Raw genomic sequence first — 8,825 nt, 5'->3', positions numbered from 1 at the left:
GTACAATTAATCAGCAATATTACTGATAAATCGGAAGAAAAACGTTTCAATAACAGAGTAGATTCGAGTTATAAATACATTTAATCTTTATACAACAAGCTTTATGTTTATCATGGTAACCGGTAAAATACAGACATGCTTCTGAACAATGATTTCGATATCATACAGACAATTGTGCAGGATGCCAGAATGAAGAATCAGCCGATCGATGTGGCGCGGAGTTCAATCAGCTACTCGCGGAAAGCATAGACGATGCACTAGGTCCAAGGCAGTAGCCAAACAGGGTAACACAGACCAAACATTAAACTAAATTAAGACAGCTCAGCAGCAGAAACCTAAATCCGAGGATATTACATAATTAAAATTAGAAGGAATTATAAAACAAAGGATTATTTCTGTTCGTTCAAGCATCACTACGTATGTCCACTAAAAGTGTCTACAAATGAATGACAACGAAAATAAAGCCATAGTAGCCCAGCCATAGTCGTTTCATTATGCCTGCAGAATTTGCACATTGCACCCGCTTGTAGAATCTCCATGCAGAATACTTAAAGTTTCATTGGCACAGGACATAGGAACTGCGTTGAGCTCTGACAATATTACAGTCACTTGTATCCCCTGTGCTGGTGTTGCTGGGCAGCTCAAACAGACTACAGACAAAACACCAAGGACACTGACACCCCGGCCTGTAGATGATACGCAACAACCCACTCGCAAGTTTAACGGGAAGGAGCAGAAACTCCGGAAGCTAGAATCTGAATTAATGGTAAAAGAGAAAGAACTCAAAGGATCTGATAAATATAGACCAAAATAAGAAAGTAACATTCATAAATAAGAATCCAAAAATGAGGAACTTGATTAGAACGTTAACACATTAGAAAATGAAAATCTCATTAACTCTATGCATACCAAGGTCATAAACTTTATCCTTAAGCAGATTAATAGACCAATTGAAGGCTTAGAGGCCGGTATACCTCACTGCCAGACAAAGACTGAAAAGCAGTCATGTACATTTACAGCAAGGGCTGAACCAGTAACCCTGAATACAAGTAAAGTTGAAACCTGTACTACAGCTTAAGTAACCATTCAGGTGTAATGTGTACATGGCGATAAACAACCTAACTGATTCTAGGGTAGAAAGCAGGTCTTAAAACATACGTGCAGTGCTTTAAGAAACAATGTGTAAGTGTAAAAAAGTAAAAATAGTCATTCTTGATTTGGCAAATTCAGTGTGTGTATACCACGTGATTAATTGCGTCATAAATGCTACGTCGGAAGGCAATATTTTGCTTCGAATTAAGACTTTGAACAAAGATAACTTTCCTATTTTCCCACCATTTTTAATGAAACATAGCGCAGTCTATGCCGCTTACGGAGCCCCATGGGTATTTTTTCAACGGATTATTGATCAATTTTCAACGTTGAAATTGACCCTGCCCGTTATTTAATGACTCCAGCCACGCATAAAAAAATGACCCCGTTGAAAACTGATCAGCTGTATGCAGGTCATATTTCAACGTTAAAACATATCCCAATAAGCTTATGCAATACGCCTTTTACCATTCAGCCGTTGTAAAATAAACATTTTTGCATCATTTTCATATTTTTAAGTGATTAAAGGAACTCGTTCACAGATTGCCAAGTTGCACTTTTTAAGATGTTTTGTTTTATATTCCAAAATAAACTGAAGCAACGCATTAGTTATGTTAAAAGTTGAAGACTGACAGCTGGATTCTTTGAAACCGCTTGATTTCTACAGCGTTAATAACGCTCTGCAGACCTCTCTTCATATTGAATGTAGTATACCGACTCCGTTCCCGAATGGTCCAACACGCTGAAAATACTTTCGGACTTATAGTCGTGTGGTCGTTGGTTCGAAACCCCGCTCTGCCATTTTTGTTTTGCTTTTTGCATTTTTCATTTTCAAAAATATATATATATATGTCAAACAGCATCAGGATAAAACATTGAACATAAAGGATAGTTTTCCAGGCATGCTAAAATTTAGGACCAAATCGTTCACGAGTACTTTACAATAACTTGACGTCTTCTTCACAATTGTAGATACCGTTGGTGTAATTGCAAAATGTGTCTCTCGTGCACTATGCTTTATATTTGGGTGTCTGTATTCGAATGATGGTGCAAATAAAGTTGAAAATATAATTTCCTAAGTAAATTATAGTTTTGTTTACAAACGCCACACCCCTTCTCTGGAAAACTATTCTTTATGGTCGATGTTTTATCCTGATGCTGTTTGACATAGAAATTATGAAAATACAAAAAGCAAAACAAAAATGTTGGCAGGGCGGGGTTTCGAACTCACGATCTACCCACCTTACGACTATAAGTCCAAAACTATTATCCATATCCTTTAAACTGTCGTACTATCGCGTTTTCGTTATCGTACTGTCGCGTTTTCATCATCGTGCTGTGGCGTTTTCACCATCGTAGTTTCGTGATTTCGCGTTTTCATCATCGTACTATCGAGTATCGCGTTAAAGATCAACACATTCATAGGCGATGACCCTAACGGCATTCCGTAGTTAACTACTCGGCCATGGAGGTTTGTACTTGATCTGAGCACTACCTTCGATATAAACAGGTTTGCATGGCTTTACTAACGCTTAAAAAATCAGGTTGTTTCAGAGACACTTTTTGACCATAAAGATATATCCACATAGTTTGAAGAAGTCCAATTGGCAGTTTTCAAAATTTAACATATCTAATGCGATGCATCAGTTTATTTTGGAATATGAAACAAAAATATTAAAAAGTGCAATTTGGCAATCTGTGAACGAATCCCATTTATGTCGTTAATGAGGAGTTAATGCTGACATATTAAAAATGTTTCATGACTCTAGATCTTATACTTTTGTAGTTTTGAAGGACACAGATTTGGTAATTTAAGGTGGGATGCACTGACGCATGGTCTGGAGGGCAAATTTACTCCTCTCTTATGCACGGAAACGTACAGAAACGTCACCATGTGCCGCAAAGGATTGGGTGGCGAGGGGTCGGGTCCCCTGAAATTTGACAAGCCCCCCCCCCCCGCACACACACACACTCTCTCAAATTTTAATCGGGCCCGTTTCCTCCGCGGTAAAACATGTTCTCTCGTTCATAAATAATGGAGAAAGAAACACTTTTGGTTGTCAATATTTCAGGATGACTTTGACCCCCCGTCAGTCAGTATATTATACAGTACAAAGTGCATATTTAAAAAAAAAAATATTTTTTTTTACATATTCGGTATTATAATTTTTAGTGAGGAATTATTAGATTATTTTTTTTGATTTTTTAAAAAAATGTTTGAGTTTGAAAATCCGGTGCCAGTGTCTGGATCCGCGCATGCTTACCGTTGCATAATTTTGTAGTTGTCATAGCTTTTATTGAATTTCTTAAAATTTCAGAACGCCCCTATGCGTACATATACTTTTTTCTACCTGTTAAAAAATGGCCCCATTTGTGATCAAAATTTAACGACTGGTCATTTTTCAACGATTTTTGGATCAAAACTTAATGTTGAATTGTTGGCAGGGTCAATTCTCAACGTTGAAAAATGACCCCGAGTCAATTCACAACGTTGAAAAATGATCCACGGGGTCACTTTTCAACGGTGTCAAAATTTAATGTTACACCGGCGTGCTGATAAACGCGCAGTGGGGTCGACATAAGGTCGCCGTAGCAGCGCAGTTAGGTCTTCTACAGCGCCACAGATCGCAGTGCGAATGCAATGGTTATCGGAGCCGCTTGCTCGGCGATCGTACGGCGTTAAACACTGAGTTTTGGTTTTCTTACTACCCTCTTACAACGATTGTACCGAGCTACCATGGCGATCATTGCGCTCTTCAAATGATATTATGCAAGGCTAACATGTTAGTATATTATACATTACAAAGTGCATAATTATATAAAAAAAAATATTTTTCAATATTTTTTCACATTTTCGGTATTATAATTTTTAGTTCAGAATTATAAGATTTTATTTGATTTAAAAACAAAAGATTGAGTTTGAAAATCCGGTGCCAGTGGTCGTCAGTGCAGTGTGAGCACCGTGAAGGGGCAGTGCACATCTCACGGTGTTCTGGGATATTTAACAACGCCGTAAAATCGCAGTGGCAACGCGGCTAGGTGTGACACACACATGTAGGCAAACTATTTTTAAGTGTTAAATCATAAAAGCATGAACGATCCAATCTTGTAAGTAATGTGATCATTACACAACATGTAATTCCTTACACTGAACTAGTTTTAGAAACAGGACGCTAATATATGTTCGTATACTGCGATAGGGTTTACTAAAGTACTAGAGACTCATATCTTATATGTAGGGTAAAGTGGTTAAAAACAATGCCCCAATACCGAGTTTTGGCAATCTAAATCTAAATAAAAGGCCCGAAGGGAGAGGCAACAATACAACATTGATATGCAACCATTTGAATTGAAATTATATCATATTATTGCTGATAGATTGAAAAAATAAACGAATATTGCACCATTATGCCTAAAACTATACTATCGAAAGGTAATAAAATGGTAGGGTTTTATCACTTTACTTATTATATCTATATATTTACATTAACACTTCATTCCTTAACGATGGTTGTTGTTTATCAATTTCACATTATTTCTGTATAAAGTGCAATAGCATTTCCCATCGAAATCGCGGCTTCAATGTGCTCACGCCGGGACCCGGAGTTTAAACTACTAACACCGCCAACACCACCACCATCGAAATCGCGTGCGTTTGTTCGATACTTCTTTCTTGTCATAGGGCGCAATAATACTAATGGGCGGGGCATATTTTCTACGGGACTATTTTTTCCCCAATAAAATCGTAGTAAAATTATTGGCGACATGCAAAACTGTAATCTGCAGTAAACAGTTAAAACAAAATAAGCAACGATAATTTGATTGATTTTAATGCAAATGATTTCATGATGGATGGAACAGTCGAAAAAAATATTAAATGACAATGACTTTTGACGTTTTATTTCGGAATTTGGAATTGACATTTGGTAAAAATAAAGCATCTGACAAAACATGAAATCGAGATATGAAACAATAACATCTTGTAGTGCACCCAGCAGTATCCAGAAGAAAGAGCTCAGTTCAACACTAAGTCTTCTCGCGTCCTCTGGTTTTCCTTCCGCGAAAGTTCACCGTTACCCCACCTACCGCCACTGTCGTTTCATCCAAATTGAATGTTAACTTCTAAAGAAATGACAATGCACTTGCTGATTATGTCCAACACCGTATTCCAACATGATTCATACACCAACTGATTCTTCAACATAGCACTCAACAACTTGATTGACTGGAATTTCTCTCCAATTTGAAAACTCATGACTTAACAAACGCTAGTATCGCGTATTATCGCGAGTTATAATGAGAACTTTGTAGGTGGCGATATTTTTGCTGTTTTCTTGTTATTGTTAATTTTTCATAACTCAAGTTTTTTTCTACTTGTAATACAGTTATAACGTATTTAAAATAGTATTGACCTTAAAAAGATACATATAAATAAGGAACTATTTTATCTGTGCATTCATTGTTGTATACAATTAGGTTACAATAGCTGTTCTAATTTACCCAACGTTGAGAACAACGAGAGAAAGAAAAAAGAGAAAATTCTCTTGAATAATCTATTAATTTTAGCAGGAATGTAGATTTAAATAAATGTAAATTTGCAAAGTTGCGTAATGCATTTGTGCGTAAATAAAGTTATGACTTCAGGCATGCTTAATGATTATATAAGATATCAATTTAAATATGTAAATTTTAAATTACTATGGTAAAATCCGGGTCATGCGATAGCCGGGCTTATCATTTGACTATGGTGAATCACATAGCTGTTATCGAAAAGTGTTGCCTCATATCTGACGATACCGAATACAGGATACCGGGTTTTAGCACCAATTCACTCTCTTTGTTACTTCCCTTCTTTATATTTTTGCCATTTCATAACAAGTTTTAAATGATGTAAAAATAATTTAAAAGACGTTGTTTTTAAGGTAATTATGAATGAACTGATCAAATTAATGTAGATAATCAATATTTCAATATCAATTCTGTAAAATAATGAAAAGATATTTAGAAAAGTTTTTGATGATTAAAACAGACTACTGGCTTAGGTCACAAATCCGAACACTTTGAAGTATTTTACAATTATCTTGGAGAATTTTTGTTGTAGTAACTTAAAATTTTGTATGAAACATCTTTGGTTCGTGTGAAAACAGATGTCAAAGTACCGATTCACGATCAAATCAATTTTATGTTGTAAATCGTTCATTTTATGGACAGTAAATCACCCTTAAAAGTATGCTATGGAGGTAGTGTAAAATAATAGACGTGTTATACGGGATTCTTCCAATACCTAACGTCTAAACGGGAATGTGCAAAAAACGGGGGTGTTTTAAAAATATTGAAATTGTTTTAAGTGAAGTATTTTATGGTTGAAATTGATCATAAAGAGTTATATTCATATTTTACCATGTAAGTGAAATGTTATTTTGCACTAAACAAGCATTTAATGCATTAAAACAAGTTGTTTACCTTTCCAATAAAACGAAAGTTGACTGACACAGACAACAATTATGCGAAGGGGAACAACTCGATACAATCGTAATAGCTCGGCCTCCTCCGACAAAGCTTCGAGATAGACCTCGTTATACAATCGTAACAACTCGGCCATGGCCGAAATGTTCCGAGCGATTTAAAACTGTGCCCTAAAGCCTTGCAGGTGCCCTTCATGTATATATTGTTATGTTTTGACAGAATGAAATGAAAAAAAGCCGTCAAACTCATAATTATAAGTTGGATATTTATTTTTTGTGAACGGATCTAATATAAAATAACATTATCTGGTAATATTTCTTGTTTTTATGACATTTTATAGACGCTATATGCTTTAACCCGGAATCCTGATCGGAACAACTACCCACTTTTGATACTAAACAATTTGTACGTGAAGGATTTGCCATATCAAAAATCTAAAAAAAATCCGTCAACGTACAATTATTTGGACTAGCTATGGAGGGCACAAATACCAAACACTTGAAAAGGGAAAATACATGGTCATACAAATATAATTAAAAAGTATGCTATATTAAATAAACACTTAGCTGTAAAGTGATTTATTGTTTCCGAGTTTTTTTCAAAACATTCACTCAAATGTAAAGCGTGATTTCTATTTATAAATACCTTGAATGTAGGTCAACATAACTGCAAAACCAAAAGATGTGCGTGCGCCCTCTGACGTCATTCCTCCATGTGCTACATTTTGATCTTTAAGCGTATAAACATTGAATGGCATTTTTTAGAGAAATACTTAACAAAACAAGATGAAACTTCGCAAGTGTGACCAAGGCAAGCCTCTGTATTGATCTAGATCATCGAATAATCGATCACGGTAAACAAACGCGTATTTTAGCCGGTGTTCGGGATATGTGCCCGTTCGGAAATGTACCGTCAACCAGTATATAGTTTGATCCTGAAATGTTTCGGGCCAGTATCTTTTTTTTAAGTGCTGCACATACGATACAGGACATCCTGTCATGAAACTTTTTTCTTTTCTTTCCTTTACAAATACTGCAAAATGGTCTGAAATCAATTAGTAAATTTAGAAGTTTATTTTCAGACTGAAAATTTTCTATCAGAATAACAACACATCATATGCTGTCGAATGACTGACATGATAGGAGTACCCATGAAGTAGATGACTGATCAAAAAGTGCTATCTCATTATTTTCGATGATTGATTATGAGCATTCACCTGTTATGAAACATGTTTAGAAATGTTTTTCTTCCTTTCAATATTTAAGGTTCAACATCTGAGAGACTGACAAATTTTCTATCAGACTAAAAACACATCATATGCTGTCGACCAAATGACTGACATGATAGGAGTACCCATGAAGTAGATGACTGATCAAAAAGTGCTATCTCATTATTTTCGATGATTGATTATGAGCATTCACCTGTTATGAAACATGTTTAGAAATGTTTTTCTTCCTTTCAATATTTAAGGTTCAACATCTGAGAGACCATGGCTTGTGAATATGAGTGTCTGATGCTGCACTGCAAAACCAAACTTTCATCTGGAAAGAGAATGTTTTCAATACCTGACTGGAGAATGTCAGAAGAGAGGAAATTGCTGTGTGAAATTTGGTTAGAAAAGTTAAGGAACCCACAGGTTTCAGATTTTGAGTCCTTGACAGCTCAAAAGTGCAGATGTGTTTGTGAAGATCATTTTACAGCAGATGAAATTTTGCATACTTACTTTCAAGACGAAGACACAGGTTGGAAGCCAAACTTAGCACATACAATATTGAAGCCTGGATCAGTGCCTTCATTGGGTTATTGTCCTATAGCAAAGAAAATTGTTAAGATTGAAGACATTAAACAGATAATTATAAAAAGTGAACCATATAGTGAAATGGAAAATGAAACAAAAATAAAAGCAAACAGACCCAAACAGGAGTTTAAGAGGACACACCAACCCAAAATAATTAAAATGGTCTGTTATCCAACTAAAGCGTATCCAGTCCAAGAAAGTGTTATTTCAGTAAAATGTATGGAAGAAATTAAGAGTGGTAAAGAAAACCAACATATTTTTCCAGAGGAATCTAACAAATGTATGAACCAAAATAAAGCAGATAATAACAAAACAAGTGGAGTAAATGAAGAGATCATGGCTCGTGAATATGAGTGTCTGATGCTGCACTGCAAAACCAAACTTTCATCAGGAAAGAGAATGTTTTCAATACCGGACTGGAGAATGTCAGAAGAGAAGAAATTACTGTGTGAAATTTGGTTAAAAAAGT

Source organism: Mya arenaria, chromosome 11, assembly GCF_026914265.1.
Source record: "Mya arenaria isolate MELC-2E11 chromosome 11, ASM2691426v1".
In the NCBI taxonomy this organism is placed as follows: Eukaryota; Metazoa; Mollusca; class Bivalvia; order Myida; family Myidae; genus Mya; species Mya arenaria.
The sequence above is the reverse complement of the archived record's forward strand: the minus strand, read 5'-3'. Positions refer to the sequence as shown.